We start from the raw sequence: 18,639 nt of genomic DNA on the forward strand, positions 1-18,639 counted from the left end.
GCTTGTTTTATGGGGGTCCAAACAAACCAATAATTTCAGCCACAATTGGCAGTCCTTGTTGCTGAAATGATTGGTTTGTTAAACTGTCCTATTTCGTATACAACATAAGGGTGCATGGGAGGGCCCAAGGACTATTCCATCTTGGACCTTTTTCCTTTCCATTATGTGCTGGTTGGGGTATTGCTGTCTGACATTTTAAATTAATATTATGGTTGGTTTAGGAACCAATGATTTATTTTTAAATTCATTTATTATCAATTTTACAGCCAGAGGCTGTACCAATGAATTGCTTTTTATTAATTATTCGGCCAGGGGCTGCACCCAATGAATTGTTTTATAATTAATTTATTATCAATTTTACAGCCAGGGGCTGCACCCAATGAATTGTTTTTAATGTATTATCAATTTAACAGCCAGGGGCTGCACCAATTAATTTATTTTTATTAATTATTCAGCCAGGGGCTGCACCCAATGAATTGTTTTTTAATTAGAAACCAACAGAAAAGTGATCTCGCACCAATAAATATATAGATATGTTATATCAAGAGAAATCAAATATATTTCTTATTATTCCAGGCCCATCAACTTCATTTATATTATTATAGTGCTTGTATAAATATGAAGGTGCTACCTTAGAATCCTAAAATCAACATAGATTGAAGAAAACAAAAGAAAAGATAGGATTTTCACAGTGCACTGATGGGGTCTACATATCTTCAGTTACAAATGTTTCTCTGAATTTTATTAAAACATGACTTTTATTGGATATTATTAAAATAATGGTCGTTAGGTCCAAAGAATAAGGCGAAATAATATTAAGATAAATAGATACAGTTAGAGTGTGTATACATATGTAGAAAAATGAAAGAAAGTGATTCAAATTCCACCTGACGGCGGACTGCTACACGTTGTTAAATATAATGTATATCCGGTATTAAAATGGGATGACTTGTAATGTACTGAACATATCAAATGATATCAATATTTCATTGCACATAAAATTAATCACAAGTAGGGGGAAGAATTTTCAATTCAGCAATGATGTTAGATTTTCTTTTGCTGAATTTGACCGTTTTCTTTTTATCAGTGTATTCAAGCTGTTCACATCCAGAGCTTGTCAGCAACTGGATTACACATATATTACACTTTGAATATATGGCATTCCTAGACCGCTTAATAAATGATGTGAGATATGACCGGCAGTTAATTTCATAATTATTCCATAGTGGCTCTCATAGGGTTTTAAATAGCTTATCCTATAATATAGTAGCCTTATGTTGGCAAATGAGTCTGCTTTAATATACTCGTCTCTCACAATCCCAAATCCTCAGGTCAGTGATAGTATATTGATAGTATTAGAATTATGTTGCCAGTAACTTGATTCTTATTAACACTATGCGTCCCCTTACAATTCAATGTTATGTGCACTTAAATGTAGCAACGTTGTAGCAAACAGTCTAAGCTGACAGTGTTGCGTGCACTAAAATAGTTTAACAAGACAGTCTGGGTAGACTTAACATGCTTGTGTCACAGTTTCAGCTCTCCCCAAGCTGGCGGTACTATTAAGCAGTCTAACCGTTTACAGCATCACTCCTTAATTAACATACAAAGTCCCCTAGAACCCGGTATAAATATGTATAATAATTTGGTCAATAACGTGTGTAGCATATGATAGTGCTACAGTCCGGCGGCAGCATGCTTGCCGACGCGCGTTTCGCCAATAGCTGCTTTATCAAGGCAGTGTTTTTTAATTAATTTATTATCAATTTTACAGCCAGGGGCTGCACCAACTATCAACTATCAATTATTTAATCCCCAAGGGTATCCCAACCATCATCTTTGCACAGTCCTCAGCTCTATTAATAATTATATCAATCAGTTTTGAGCCAGCAAGCTGGATGCAACCTTTTGGCCCTATAACTAGATGAAAGAAATCAATATTGTGAGCTGTGATGTGGTCAAAATTGACTGTAAATGAGAGGAAATAAATGTTATTGAGGTTATTAATACTGTAGGAACAAAAATAGGCCCATTTTATGTGATTTTAGCTGTTTTTGTTATTTTTTAAGAAAAAAATCCAGATCCAAAACTAAAACCAAAACACGAAAACAATACACGAAGGTGAGGTTTTGGCAAAACCAATCCAGATCCAAAACCAGGGGAGATCCAGATCCAAAACCAAAACACGGGGTCGGCACACATCTCTTGTTAAAAGTGTGGGAAAGTATTAAATATTTGAAAAAAAATTACATGGGGTTCCCCCTCCAAAAGCAAAACCAACACGTGCTGTGTGAGCTGGGCCTGTTTGTGAAACTATGAGGGAAAAAAGATATAGGGGTCCCCCATATTTTTATCAACCAGGCCAGGCTCTGTGAACAAGTCCTGGTTATTGAGATATGGGGACAAAATTAGTAGTTGTCTCTAACTAGTGGGGATGTAATGCTGCAGCCAGAGGACACACTTCACAGGACCCTGCAGCCAAACAATTATGCAACCCTCACTAGTCAGCCTAGACTGGGGATCTGTGGGGAGGCAGCTGCCCCAATAAAGGGACCTCTCTCCTGGGTACCCCAGGCCGGAGCTATCCCCCACATATTTTGTGTTTTGTGCGAGTTTTAAACTCACACCCTATTACATTGTGCAAGTTCTATGTTTGACATGGGCAAACATCTGGATGTGATTTTGGATGATACGAGAAGGCTTGATGTGAGTTTTTTGCAAATTTGCACCTTCTCGTACTCTATTACATGCAACAAAAGCAAACCATTTTGAAAGTTCTACTCTATTACATTTACCCCTAAATGTCTGATCTCATGCAAGTGCTCTGTTACACTTAGGGGTATATTTACAAAGAATCGTGTCTGACCGATATTTCTTTCCCGTGAGAGTTTTGCCTGATTTTCAAACATAGAAATTTATTTAAGGCAAACAGTGGTGTAAAACAGTCAGGATGCTGATGCTTATATTACCGGCACTGGAATCCCAACATGGGTCAGTATCCCGGGGCCCGACATCCCCACTGCTGGGATGCCGAAGGTAAGTAATGGGGTTGGGGGAGGGTTAGATTAAGGGGTTAGGGTTATGCACTAAGGGGAGGGTTAAGGTTAGGCACTAAGGGAGGAGGGTTAGGTTTAGGGTGCGGGGAGGGGGAGTTTAGGTTCAGGCACTAGGGGGAGGTTAGGGTTAGGCACCAAACAGGGAGGGTTAGGGTAGGGAGAAGGGGTGGCATACTGACCAACAAGTGTCGGTATGTTAACCTTGTCGGGATCCTGGTGTCAGTGTGATCTGTGCATTGCTTCTCTACTATAGGTTAGGTTCCCCCAAAAGCATAACCAGTACTGGAACTCAGCCTTTTTTGGTACAAGAAAATTGGGGGGAAATCCATCGTGGGGTTCCCCCTATCTTCCTATAACCAGCACCGGGCTGAACTAGTCAGGGTGGCAATGCCACAGCAGGGAGACACACAGCGAGGGGTCATCCTGCCAAAGCATTCTCCAGCCCCAATTTGGTCAGCCCAGTACTGACATTCCACGGAAAGTGATAACCCCAAAAATAAAATAGGGTCTCCCACCCGAGAATCAACCAGCTGAAAACCAAGGACACTTCCTTGCACCCCTGGTGGCAGTGGGTGCAGGGATAATGGGATAAATGTATTAATACTAGGGGTATGCACCAGCCACTTTCGTGTTTTGTGTTTTGGTTTTGGATCTGGATCTTTCTTCGTGTTTTGGATCTGGATTGGTTTTGCCAAAACCACCCTTCCATGTTTTGGGTTCTGAGTTTTGTGTTTTGGATCTGTATTTTTTTTAAAAAAAGCATAAAAACAGCTAAAATCACAGAATGTGTTGGTTTTTCTGTTCCTATGCTATTATTAACCTCAATAACCTTAATTTCCACTCATTTCCAGTCTATTCTGAACACCTCACAATAGTGTTTTTATGTCCAAAAGGTTGCACCGAGGTAGCTGGATGACTATGCTAAGCGACACGAGTGGGCGGCACAAACACGTGACCCATCTAGGAGTGATACTGCAGTGGCAGACAGGATGGCAGTTTGAAAAACTAGGCCCCAAACTGTACATAATGCAAAGAAAAAAAAGAGGTGCAAGATGGAATTGTCCTTGGGCCCTCCCACCCACCCTTATGTTGTATAAACAGGACATGCACACTTTAACAAACCAATCATTTCAGCGCCAGGGTCTGCCACACAACTGTGGCTGAAATGATTGGTTCGTTTGGGCCCCCTCAAAACATGCTGGCAATTAATCTGTCCCTGCACAAACTGGCTCTACGGAGGCAAGATGTCGTCCTCATCCTCCTCATCCACCGATTCCTCACCCTCTTCAGTGTTGTGTACATCCTCATCCTCACAGAGTATTAACTCGTCCCCACTGGAATCCACCACCACAGGTCCCTCTGTACGTTCTGGAGGCTGGTCTCCCTGGAAGAGTTGATAATTCATTTTTATGAACATTATCTTCTCCACATTTTGTGGAAGCAACCTCCTACGCCTTTCGCTGACAAGGTTCCCGGCTGCACTAAACACTCTTTCGGAGTACACACTGGAGGGGGGGCAACTCAGGTAAAATAGAGCCAGTTTGTACAGGGGCCTCCAAATTGCCTCTTTTTCCTGCCAGTACAGGTATGGACTGTCTGACATGCCTACTTGGATGCCGTCACCGATGTAATCCTCCACCATTCTGTCAATGGTGACAGTATCATATGTAGTGACAGTAGACATGTCAGAAATTGTTGCCAGGTCCTTCAGTCCGGACCAGATGTCCAAACTTGGTCTTGCCTGCCCTGCATCACCACCAGCGGGTTGCTTAGGATACCTAAGTTTTTTCCTGGCAGCCCCAGTTGCTGGAGAAAATGAAGAAGGAGCTGTTGACGTGTCACGTTCTGCTTCAGCTGACAGTGATTTCACCAGCAGGTCTTTGCACCTCTGCAGGCTTGTGTCAGCCAGAAAGAGAGACACCACATAGGCTTTAAACCTAGGATCGAGCACGGTGGCCAAAATGTAGTGGTCTGATTTCAACAGATTGACCACCCTGGAATCCTTGCAAAGCGAATGAAGGGCTTCATCCACAAGTCCCACATGCCGAGCGGAATCGCTCCATCTTAGCTCCTCCTTCACTTTCTCCAGCTGCTTCTGCAAAAGCCTGATGAGGGGAATGACCTGACTCAAGCTGGCAGTGTCTGAACTGACTTCACGTGTGGCAAGTTCGAAGGGCTGGAGAACCTTGCACAACACAGAAATCATTCTCCACTGCGCTTGAGTCAGATGCATTCCCCCTCCTTTGCCTATGTCATAGGTGGATGTATAGGCTTGAATGGCCTTTTGCTGCTCCTCCCTCCTCTGAAGCATATAGAGGGTTGAGTTCCACCGCGTCACAACCTCTTGCTTCAGGTGATGGCGGGGCAGGTTCAAGAGTGTTTGCTGGCACTCCAGTCTTCGGCACGCAGTCACTGAATGGCGAAAGTGGGCAGAAATTTTTCGGCCCACCCAAAGCGTCTCCTGCACGCCCCTGTCGCTTTTCAGAAAATTTTGCACCACCAAGTGTATTGTGTGAGCAAAACATGGGACGTGCTGGAATTTGCCCAGATGTAATGCCCGCACAATATTGGTGGCGTTGTCAGATATCACAAATCCCCAGGAGAGTCTAAGTGGGGTAAGCCACTGGGCGATGATTTCCCTCAGTTTCTCTAAGAGGTTGTCGGCGGTGTGCCTCTTACTGAAACCGGTGATACACAGCGTAGCCTGCCTTGGAACGAGCTGGCATTTCTGAGATGCTGCTACTGGTGATGCTGCTGCTGTTGCTGCGTAAGGTGATACATCTACCCAGTGGGCTGTCACAGTCATATAGTCCTTAGTCTGCCCTGTTCCACTTGTCCACATGTCCGTGGTTAAGTGGACATTGGGTACAATGGCATTTTTCAGGACACTGAGGGCACTTTTTCTGACGTTTCTGTACAGTCTCGGTATCGCCTGCCTAGTAAAGTGGAATCTAGATGGGATTTGGAACCGGGAACACACTACATCCATCAATTGTCTAAATCCCACTGCACTAATGGCGGATACCGGACGCACGTCTAACACCAACATAGCAGTCAAGGCCTCAGTTATACGTTTTGCTTCAGTATGACTGCTGTCGTACTTCATCCTCCTCGCTAAGGACTGTTGGAGGGTCAATTGTTTAGTAAAAGTAGTGGTGTTCCTACTTCCTCTCTGGGATGATGAACGACTCCCATCAGCAGCAACAGCAGCAGCGGCAGCAGGAGGCGTAGCAATGCAGGATCCTCCGGAGGAATCCCGGATAGGAGAGTCAGTCATGCCAGTGACATGGCCTGCAGGACTACTTCCGATCCTGACTAAGGAGGAAATTGACGAGGAGGGAGTTGACAGTGTGGTTTGCAGGCGCTTGGATACAACAGGACAATGGGATTTAGGTGTCCCTGGACTGCTTACGGTCTTAGCCAAAGTTTCTGAACTTGACAGTAACTTTTTATGAACGCGCTGCAGGTGCCGTTTAAGGGAGGATGTTCCTAGGTGGTTAACGTCCCTACCCCTACTTATTTCACCTTTACATATGGTACATATGGCAAGACAGTTGTTGTCCGGATTTGGATAGAAATATTGCCAAAGAGGTGGAATGTTTGGTCTTCTGCCCAGGCATGACCGTGATGGGCTTTTTCATCCCACGGACAACATCTGTCTCCCCCGGAGCCTGATTTAAACAAACCACATCACTATCAGAATCCTCCTCGCCAACTTCCTCCTCAGCGCCAGCTACACCAGTATCCTCATCCTGTTGTACTTCAACATTGACATCTTCAATTTGCATATTAGGAAGTGGACTGTGGGTGCTCCTTTCAGCACTTGCAGGGGGCGTGCAAATGGTGGAAAGAGCCACCTCTTCCCGTCCAGTGCGGGGAAGGTCAGGCATCGCAACCACCACCACACTTGAACTCTCCTTGGGGATTTGTGATATCTTCTTAGAACGCACATTTCTTCGCTGTGCTTTTGCCAGCTTAACTCGTTTGATTTTTTAGTGGGAGGAGGGCTTCCATCGTCATGTGAAGCTGAACCACTAGTCATGAACATAGGGAAAGACCTTAGCCATTCCTTGCCACTCCGTGTCGTAAATGGCATATTGGCAAGTTTACGTTTCTCTTCATATGATTTAAATGTTTTTTTCAAGGTCATTTTCCTGAAGTTTGTCATTTGGGATTGTATGTGCCCTCTACTATGACATTGGGCATCGGCCTTGGCAGACGACGATGGCATGTTATCGTCTATGTCATGACTAGTGGCAGCAGCTTCAGCACTAGGAGGAAGTGGTTCTTGATATTTCCCTATTTTATTTTTATCGGAGAAAGTTTGGTCCTCCATTTATGTTATATTGATATATACGTGCGGCTAAGGCGCACACAAACACAGAAAATAATTTTTTATTTTTGTTGGAGACTAGTGCACTTTGTGGGTTACACCACCCTTTAAGAAATGAGCAAGCCGGCCCTTTACTTATGGAACACAGGCGCACGCTTGGCGCTGCTCCTTTGTTGATGCACGTGCAGCCACAGTACACACAATTCACAAACACAGAAATTTTTTTTTTATTTTGCTTGGAGTGCCCTTTGGGGGTTACAGCACCCTTTAGCAGTCAATCTAGCCGGCCCTTTATTTATGGGACACAGGCGCACGCTTGGCACTACTTTGTTGATGCACGTGCGGCTACTGCGCACACAATTCACAAACACAAAAAAATATATTTTTTATTTTGTTTGGAGTGCCCTTTGGGGGTTACAGAACCCTTTAGCGGTCAATCCAGCCGGCCCTTTATTTATGGGACACAGGCGCACGCTTGGCACTACTTTGTTGATGCACGTGCGGCTACTGCGCACACAATTCACAAACACAAAAAAATATTTTTTTTTATTTTGTTTGGAGTGCCCTTAGAGGGTTACAGTACCCTTTAACGGACAAGCCAGCCGGCCTTTTGCTTATGGGACACAGGCGCACGCTTGGCGCTGCTCCTTTGTTGATGCACGTGCAGCCACTGTGCACACAATTCACAAACACAGAATTTTTTTTTGATTTTGTTTGGAGTGCCCTTTGGGGGTTACAGCACCCTTTAGCGGTCAATCCAGCTGGCCCTTTATTTATGGGACACAGGCGCACGCTTGGCACTACTTTGTTGATGCACGTGCAGCTACTGCGCACACAATTCACAAACACAAAAAATATATTTTTTTATTTTGTTTGGAGTGCCCTTTGGGGGTTACAGCACCCTTTAGCGGTCAATCCAGCCGGCCCTTTATTTATGGGACACAGGCGCACGCTTGGCACTACTTTGTTGATGCACGTGCAGCTACTGCGCACACAATTCACAAACACAAAAAAATATATATTTTACAGCACCCTTTAACGGACAAGCCAGCCGGCCTTTTACTTATGGGACACAGGCGCATGCTTGGCGCTGCTCCTTTGTTGATGCACGTGCAGCCACAGTGCACACAATTCACAAACACAGAAATTTTTTTTTTATTTTGTTTGGAGTGCCCTTTGGGGGTTACAGCACCCTTTAGCGGTCAATCCAGCTGGCCCTTTATTTATGGGACACAGGTGCACGCTTGCCACTACTTTGTTGATGCACGTGCGGCTACTGCGCACACAATTCACAAAAAAAAATAATATGTTTTTTTATTTTGTTTGTAGTGCCCGTTGGGGGTTACAGCACCCTTTAACGGACAAGCCAAAATATTTTTTTTTTAGCACTTGGGGGGAGCACCCCTGACGGACAGAGCACCCCCTGGACAACACTACAGCACCCCTTTAGGACTGGGACACTGCACAGGACTTTGGAGTGGACCCAGCCCCTATGGACAACTGACTGCATAACACAGTCCAGCCAGCCCCTATGGACTTTGAAGTAGTGGACACAGCCCCTATGGACAACAGCAGCACAGCGCAGCACAGCACAACACTACACTGCACTACACTACACTACACTACACTACACAGCCCAGCCAGCCCTAACTCCCACCCTCCCTCTTCACTGTCCACAGCCGAGTGAGAAAATGGCACCGACGCGGGTACCTTATATAGGATCCAAAACCCGCGAGACCCGGAAGGCGGGATGATGACGTTTTGCCTCGATTTCAGATCCGAGTCAGGCGGGAAAAGTGGAGCCTGACTCGGATCGGCCTCGGATCGGGGGGGCTCGGGAGGGTTCGGATTTCAGAAATCCGAACCCGCTCACCCCTAATTAATACTAATATTGTTCTTCACAGTGGAACTACAGGTGCCAGCAAGCCACCCTGCAGCACTTGTAGAACCACAAGTGGCAGCAGGCCGCTGGTACCTGTACCCCCATTGTGAAAATATTTGAAAAAAGATAGGATAAAGACACCGAATGTTTTAACACTTTATTACACATTTAGTCACTCACCACACTCAAACTTGCACTACACAAGGGCTCTCAGAGGGGGGGGGGACTTCTACTAATTACCCAGGCCCTCCTACCACACTGGTGTGTGCTGGGCTGCAGTGGGAGACCGCTTGCAGCTGCTGAGCAGCAGCCTCCAATCTATGTCTGTGGCGGGGGAGTGATCACACTGATCACGCCCTCTCCTTGCTTTTACGCCAGTCTGAGAGGCTCACATCGCCCCCTTCCCCGGCGTGCAGCAGTGCTGTAAAAATAATTTTTTTAACAAAAATTTTATCCAAGGGTGCGTGGCCACACCTCCCGCGATTAGGTCATGCCCACTTCCACCCGGGCCCACCTTGGCTGTCAGCGCCCCTGGCACTACATACTTACTTACTCTGTGGAGCTGGTCCGTCCTCTTGCCAGTAGGCATCCTGGGACTTGGCAGAAAAACAAACGGAATTCCTAATCCTATAGACACAGAAGCAGCTGTATATACATTCTGTAATTATAGCACTTCTTTGCAGACTTGAGCTGGGTACATACTGACAGATAGATCTGTCCAATCTGTCTGGCGGAAAGGAAAATCCAGTCTGTCTTCCAGGGTTTTGAAGCAAATTTCTATTGGTATTTGCTCCCATACATTACCAGATTTTCCTTCCCACCAGACAGATTGGACAGAAATATCTGTCAATGTGTACCCAGCTTAACAGGACCCATGAGGTTTTCTGCACCTTAGCCATGATTGGCTAAGACTGGTCTGACTCATGGCTAAGGTACAGGAAACGTTGTGTCAGACTCTGGGGAAGTGCTGAATATACAGTATGTATCTACAGCTGCTTCTGAGTACCCTGGATCAGCAACTACTTCTATTTCTGTCTCTCCCGTCCTATCAGATACATTTAGCAATACTTTGGGGTAAATTTACTAAAATGGGAGTTCTATTAAGAAGTAATGTTGCCCATACCAACCAGTCAGATTCCAGGTATTATCTTCTAGAAGGTGCTAGATAAATGAGAAGTACCGTAGAATCTGGTTGGTTGCTATGGGCAACATCACTTCTTAAATGGAATGTTATAGCTGCTGCTGGGCTGCAGCAGACCAATCTGTCATTTCAGTGTGTACCCAAGCATTAGTGTATTAGTTTATGTATTTATTATGTATAACTTTGATTTATTAAGCGTGGTAGACTCGTGACATTATCACAGGAATCAGGATTTCAACAAAGCAGCTTCTGTGGCATTCATATGTATTTGGTACTGGTTGGGTATGGGATACCGGCAGTCGGGATGCCAGCTGTCAAAAGACCGACAACAGCATCCCAATACTAGGTATCCCAACAGGAGTTAGGTAAGTGTCCCCTGAGTGCCTAACCCTTACCCCCCCGTGGTGCCTGACCCTAACCCCCCCATCCGCAGCCTAACCCTAACCTCCACCCTCCAGCAGCCTAAGCCTAACCCCCATCTCCGTGGCTAACAGCAAACGGCCCTGCTATAATTACGATCGGGATGCTGACTGTCAGGATTCCAGCATCAGCATCTCCACTGATGTAAGTATTCTGGCACCGGTCTTCTGTCCGCGGTTCGAGATTTCGCCATCCGGTATCCCGATGGTAGGTATAATAACTACAACCCATTTGATGCACATTTATATGAATATACAGTATACATGTAATATTCAAACACAAGAGTGACATGTAATAATGGCAGTGCCAATAAGGTGTACAGGATTTTTAGGTTCAAGAGTCTCATCACAAAATATAATAGCACTCGTCTTAACTTATACATTTAAATATGTCACATTTACTAGGAAAAGAGGAACCCCTTGCCAGTTATGCTGTGGGCAGGAAGAGATTTCTTAATAAGAGAAGTCAGAGAATAATGGCCAGACTGGTCCAATCTGGCAAGAAGGTGACAGTAGCTCAAATTACCATACAGTACATTGCAGGTGCCAGCCCCATGCTCCCCTCAGTGACTTGCAACCAGGCTGACTCACACTGATGCAAGGCTGGCTGACTCCATCCAAGCTCAGCTCCAATTTAGCAGCATTCGCAGTTCAGATTTCGGTCCCCAGAAGCTCTTTATGAAGCAAAAAGTAAAATGGCCTAGGGGGAGCTTCTGTGCATGTCTGGCCACAGCAACTCCTTTCATGGGCCTTTGCAAAGCTTGTGAGTCACTCCTCATGGTTCCCAGTCAAGCTGGCAGCCTCCATCTCAGTCAACAATGGAGGAGGAGGAGGAGGTAAGGGACGGCTCAGGCTTGCAATAGCAAAAAATGACTGTGTCACAATGGGAAAACAACCAGTCTCTTACATATATCATATGTTATACCTTATGTGGGCACACTTAGAGTCTCCTGTATGTAATGTACTATGCTCTATGTGAGCACATGTCCAGTCTCCTTCATATAATTATTTGCAGTCAACACAGCTAGAGCTGCCTCATCCTGCAACAAGCCCAGCTGGTGATGGGGGGAGACAGCCACTTCTTCATGAGGGAGGCTATTCTGCTTATCATACAGATTGCTGCACCTAATGGGGTCAGATGGCTGCAAGGGTAGGGTTGTAGAAATATGAGGGCTGGGGATATGTGCGTGCAGCAAGATAGATGCAGGGTGACATGGGGTGCAGTATGGATGGGTGTACGGTGACATGGGTGCAATAAGGCTGGGTTCGGTGATGTGGGTAAAGTTACATGGGTGTGCTGTAAAAGGGGGCTGGTCTGGGTGGTACATTAATGATGATTGGGTGCATGATGACATGGGGGTACAATAAGATGGGGGCTGGTTGTATGGGCAGGGCTGGAGAAACAGGGGAATGGGGCTGGATAGACACAGAGGAGATGGAGCTTGGAATACAGGAGATGGTGCTGGTGAAGAGGAGATAGTGGTGGGGGAAGAGGAGATGGAGCTGGGGACACAGTGGAGATGGCGCTGGAGGGACACAGAGAGATTGTGCTGGAAACACACAGGTAGGACCACTGGTAGGGTTAGAAGAAAGGACTGGGGGACAGTAATCTTTAGTAAGAAACCAATTATAAAGAAACCATATTACTGATACAAATGATACCAAAGTAGTAAATATATTTTATTAATATAAAATTGTTTAATCATGGACTTAAGTTATTATGTTTTATCTGGTTGATCCTCTGTTGCACAATGATGAAATTAACTTTATTCCTGTGCAAACAGGCGGCTTCTAGACCATGTGATCTCCTACATGATACTGAATACTCAATACACTGCCTGTCCAGGGAGGATCAATTCTTCAGAGGTTTCCCATTGCAGAGAAATCATATAGGTAAGAAAAGACTTATTCACAAGGGATACATAGGGGATGCAGAAAAAGAAAACATGGGACAGTCAAGTGACAAAGGGGCATATTCACTAATTATTGTCCATGCGATGTGTAAGAAGTGAATTGATTACAAAAGTGATAATTTCATTTCTCCATCTCCACGCATGTGCGGCAGCCATTGGTAATTTTTGCAGAATGTAACCAATAATGCCATTTCACAGTACAGGAGAGATCCTGGGAGCAGTCCAGCATCTCGGGGGCCACACCACTTTCCTGGGCGCTCCCCAAAGGTGCACTTAAGAAGTCCCTCTTTTAAACTCACATATGTTGAGAGGTATGACCGATGTGATCTGCTTTTGTATAAAGAAACATTTACTGTGCCTGTCCTATTACAGGCGACATATGATCAATTTGCTGATAACATGGGATGTAGTCAGCATCCCGTCTTGCGGGTTGTCGACGGTTTAAATACCATCACTGGAATCTCAACAGCGTCAGGATCCCGGCTTCAGTATCCCGACTGCTGGCATCCCAAAGGTAAATATCGGGGGTTAGGGGAGGGTTAGGTTTAGGGTTAGGCACTAGGGGGAGGGTTAGGGTTAGGCATTAAGGGGAGAGAGAGTTAGGTTAAGGTGCGGGGAGGGGGTGGTTAGGTTTAGGCACTGGGGGCAGGTTAAGTTCAGGTACCAAGGAGGGAGGGTTAGGGGTAGGGATAAAGGTTAGTGTTAGGGACTTTGTGTGGGGATTCTGACTGTCGGGATGCTGCTGTCGGTATTATGACCGGTGGCATCCCAATTGCCAGGATCCCATACCCAACCCGATAACACAACAACATCTATATAAGCGACAGAACAATAAGGGATATCATTGAACATCTATCTTAATATAGCCAGCTACAAGGGTCCTGTCAAAGAAAAGCAGCTAATGAAAATTCCACCTCACATATTCCCATCTCCCTTCCAATATACACACATACTCTGCTGATGCTATTAAATTTACTATTTAAATTTGCCCCCAGGGGCAGAACTATGAGAGACAATGGAGGCACCTGCCACCGGGCTCCAGCTCTGAAGGGGCACCTCCTCCATTGTTCACAACATATTCACACAACTAAGGGCTGTAACTGGAATCAGTATGATTTACCGCCGGCTGCATGGGATTTCGATGCCTGTCATCAGACCCTTGCTGGGATTAGACAGTTTGGACAGTTTTGATGGTCGCACTTAGACCGACGGCATCCCGACATGTAACCTGTAACTATGTACCCGGAGTGCACCGTCATGGCGGCCCTTTACATGGCACCCCTGTCCCGGCACCTAAGAAGCCACCATACACTAGTGGAGAGCTCCGTGTCAGACCATCAGCTGCTGCCTTCGTCTATCAATAGCCTGTCTGCATGTGAATTGCTACATTACAGTGTCAGCGGCTGTGATGGGGGGGCACCAAATTATAATTTGCCTCCGGGCGTCTGGGATGAACTTACGCCACTGTTTGCCCCTCCCACCCTTTCATGGCCATTATATTATTGTAGGAAGCTTATATGATTTCATTTCACTACAAATCGGTAATGTGTCCCACCCACTTCACGAGACCCCACCCCCTCATCAGACCCCACCTCCATTAGGACTGCTTTCATAAATTTTCCTGGCTGGTTATCCATCCCAATCTGCCCCTGCAACAGTGGTATACAGAAGAGTACCTCTGAAAGTACAATACATAAAAAATGTGAAGGTTTTGTGCTAGAGCAGCAAATGTCCACACCGTGTTCCACTACTATCAGTTAATAACAGCAAACTAAGGCTACAGTGGGCACAGATTTGTCTGTACAGTTCAAGATTGGAATGTCACCTAGTATAATGTATCTCAATTTCTGCTGCTTCATGCAGATGGTAGGGTCAAAATTTGAAATAAACAACATGATGCTATAGATTCATACTTCCTTTTGTCAATGGTTCAGGCTGGTGATGGTATGGTATGGAAATTGTTTTCTTGGTATACAGTATGCCCCATAATACCAATTGAGCATTGTTTATATGTCACAGCATTCTTGGGTATTGTTGCCTTGTGCACCGATTTATGACAACAGTCTACAAATCTTCGGCTATTTCCAGCAGGATAACGCACCATATCATCTGAAGCTGGTTTCAAGACTATAACAATGAGTTCACTGTATTTCTATGGACCCCACAGTCACCAGATCTCAATCTAATAGAGCACCTTTGGGAAGAGGTGAAACGAGATTTGCAGTATGAATGTGTAGCCAACTAATCTCAAGCAACTGCGATACTATCATGTCAACATGGACAAGAATATCTTAGGATGTTTTCAGCAACCTTGTTGAATCTATACCATATATAATTCAGGCTGTTCTAGGGGCAAATGGACAAAGTACCCAGTACTAGTAAGAAGTGCCAAATAAAGTGTTTTTAAAGTATATAATTCAGGCTGTTCTAGAGGCAAATGGACAATGTACCCAGTACTAGTAAGGTGTGCCAAATAAAGTGTTTTTAAAGACAATATTCTAAACGGAATCGGTATTTAATGCCGGCGGCTGAATAGCCACCAGATCAAATACCGATGGGGGAACCCTGAAGGACCTAATTCCCGACTGGGGCTGGTGAGTAACCTAACCCTCTCCTCTCCCCCCTTAACCCTAACCCTCCCTTAGTGGTGCCTAACCCTAACCTCCCCCCAGTGCCTAACCCTAACCTCCCCACCATTAGTGCCTAATCCTAACCCCCCTCCCTGCACCCTAAACCTAATCCTCTCTGGGGGTGCCTAACCCTAACCCACTTAGTGGTGCCTAACTCTAGCCCCCTCTTTCCCTACCCTAAACAGGGGCATATCTATAATGGGTGCAGTGTGTGCATTGCACACGGGCCCTTGGTTCCAGGGGGGGCCTGCACCACACACCCTGCATCCATATTATTTAAAACTTACCTCTCTGAGGTCTCTTGCTGGGTGTCAGCACTGTACAAAAAGTCGGAAAAATGGGGGTGCCTAACCTTAAGTCTCCCCGGTGGTCCCTAAACCAGCCCTCCTCCCCCCACGGCTAGACGTTAAGACACTCGACTTACCTTTATTCGGTATACCAGGTGTCGGTATTTTGTAGTGGGGCTAATGATAGGCATCAGGATTTCGATGCCTATCTTTATCTTTAGTCCGCTGTCGGGCTGTCAGTGTCGGGATATTGGCGGGCGGAATAGCGCCCGCCGGTATCCTGACTGCATCCCAGTCTAAACATCTGTTGTGATTCTCTGTTCAGTGCGGTTTCCTCAGAAATGTTTATAACATTACCACTACAGAAGTCTGAAAAACAAAACATTAATAATAATATAAACAACAAAAGACACAACTGAGTAACTAACTAACTAACTAACTAACTAACTAACTAACTGCATATGGGCACAGCCACAGCTGGCATGGCATATGGGCACAGCTACAGGGGACAATGCATATGGGCACAAGTAAAGGGGCACTGCATATGGACACTACAGAGGGCCATGCATAAGGGGTACTTCAATAGGACATACTTGCCGACAATCTAGCTGCCTCTTCCTTGAGTAGGCAGCCAGCATGGCACAGCGGTGCAGGGGAAAGGGGGGCGTGACTTGCTACTGGGGGAGGAACAGGGGTTGTGGCCACATCATTGTGTCATCGCGGCCCCGCCCCTGCTACACAATGCATATATTATCGGCGTAGCTGGGGCCGAGGCCACGGTTACGTGATTCAGCGCAAAACAAGTCATCAGCTCCCCCGACCCAGCCACTTTGACCAGGTAAGTGGTGACACCGATGGGGGGGAGTGGACGCAAGCGGGGGGTGCTGGTGGGCTGCACCGGCTGGGAGACTTGCCCCCTCTTCCGGGGGGGTTGGGAGTGACACCTGATTTTCGGGAGGCTCCCGACCATCTCGGACGGGTAGGCAAGTATGCTATAGGTTGATGACTGTAGTGATATGAAAGGAGGCTTTAAAGCTGGCACAGGAGGATGGAGGACAGGGGGAAGAAGGCAGAATATATTTATCCCTCCATGCCCCAATTTGATGCTGCTCCTAATCTTTATTTTTACTTCTCTTTACTTCCTGCCTACTCCCTGGAACACTTGAGGGGGGCGGGGACGCCATAGCACGCACTTGCTCCGGGCTCCCTGGCTACATGCTACACCTGTGATTACAGAGAGCACTGTATATACACTGTAACTCTTCTTGACTTTGTACAGGTGCACCTTGGTGGTCCCCCCAGCATAGATCAAGGTACATGCGTATTCCCCATTCTCAGGAGACACTTCTGCAATCTCGAAGTGCACCAATGCTAGCAGGGAGGGGGGTAGGGATCTTTGGACATTTTATTAAGGAAACATATCAGTTTTTCTACTAAAGTATTTCTTAGTTTTTTACTATTATTATGTTCCCCCTATGCAAAAGTGCATCATTAAAATACAGTACAGGTTGAGTCTTCGATATCCAAAATGCTTGCGACCAGGGGTATTTTGGATAACGGAATATTCCGTATTTTGGAATATTTGCATATCATAATGAAATATCTTGGGAATAGGACCCAAATATACACACAGAATGTATTTATGTGTTATATACACCTTATACACATAGCCTGCAGGTAATTTTATACAATATTTATCAATAATTTTGTGGCTCAAACAAAGTTTATGTACATACATAAAATTCAGTAATGTTTCATATACACCTTATACACACAGCCTGAAGGTCATTTTATACAATATTTTTAATAATTTGTGCCTTAGACAAAGTTTGTGGACATTGAACCGTCAAAAATCAAAGGTTTCATTATCTGAGTCAAGCCAAAAAAAATCTGTATTTCAGAATATTTGGATATGGGAGACTCAACCTGTATGTAGAGAATACAATACTGTATGGTGTTATACAATAGCATCTCTCGTATTTTTAAGAAATTAAAGCTGCATGAAATCAATTATAACATATATAGATACATTTTCACAGTTTGCTTAAAACGCTTTATACTACTTACATCAGCATAATAAGCTGGAATTTCTGTATACTTTTAGAGAATTGACTTCTTAAATATACAAAAAATTGTTAGCAAATCTAATCACTGGTTTAAAACCCATTTTTATCGGGTTTCAGATAGAAATAAGTTTAGGTTCACATAAATATTTGAGCAACATAATATATCAAGATTTAAGACTTGGTATAATTTTGGATTTAGCCTAACCTGTTAAAATGAATCTGATAATTTGATCCGAGTGCTCTCAGACAGCATCATTTGGCAATATTGGAATATCTGCCAGAATGTTACTTGCATTTATTTCTAAATAAACTATAAACTATCTGTAAGCAGTGAGGGATTCCACTTTAAAACACAAATAAAATAATGTTGTTCTATCCGTGCAAATATTATGCAACTACCCTGTTTACTGAACTAATGCAGATACCTGTTTAACACAAGCATCCATTCACATGTGAATCAGTGGAAGAAAAAAACGGTAAATTTTAGATGTATTCTTAATGTGTCTCCACCCTGCTGCCAGGGCTGGTATGAGCGTTGTCTGCACTGAAGAGCTCTTTACAGGGGGTGGTGACAGCTCTCAGAGTAAAGCAAAAAATGAATAGAGCAAGTGACAGGGGGCTCTGTCTGACAAGAACCTTGTCAGCATGGAGTATGTTACAACAGTGAGCAAAGCCTGGCAGGGGAAGAGGGACAGTGGACATGAATTCACAACTCACAGATAGGCATTCTCAGCATCACTCAGCTCACACTTCCCAATGTCTCTCAGAACTTGTGTTTGATCTACGTTTTACATTTTATTTTAAATGTAATCGGCTAGTTGATTATGGATTTTACAAAGACTTTAATTGTGGTCAGAAAATATATAGATTTTATCAGATTTCTACGATTTCAAATAGCTTGGGTAAAATGAT

General features: G+C 44.8%; 1 non-coding gene across 1 annotated transcript; it reads left to right on the top strand.

Annotated features, from left to right (window-relative positions):
- Positions 1–1,033: 1,033 nt before the first annotated feature.
- On the top strand, positions 1,034–1,101 carry LOC148535164 (small nucleolar RNA SNORD36). The gene has a single exon (XR_015876100.1). It is a non-coding gene; the product is annotated as a small nucleolar RNA SNORD36 (small nucleolar RNA).
- The last annotated feature ends 17,538 nt before the right edge of the window (positions 1,102–18,639 follow it).

Source organism: Taudactylus pleione, unplaced genomic scaffold (genome assembly GCF_031769625.1).
Source record: "Taudactylus pleione unplaced genomic scaffold, aTauple2 ptg000055l, whole genome shotgun sequence".
Classification (NCBI taxonomy): Eukaryota; Metazoa; Chordata; class Amphibia; order Anura; family Myobatrachidae; genus Taudactylus; species Taudactylus pleione.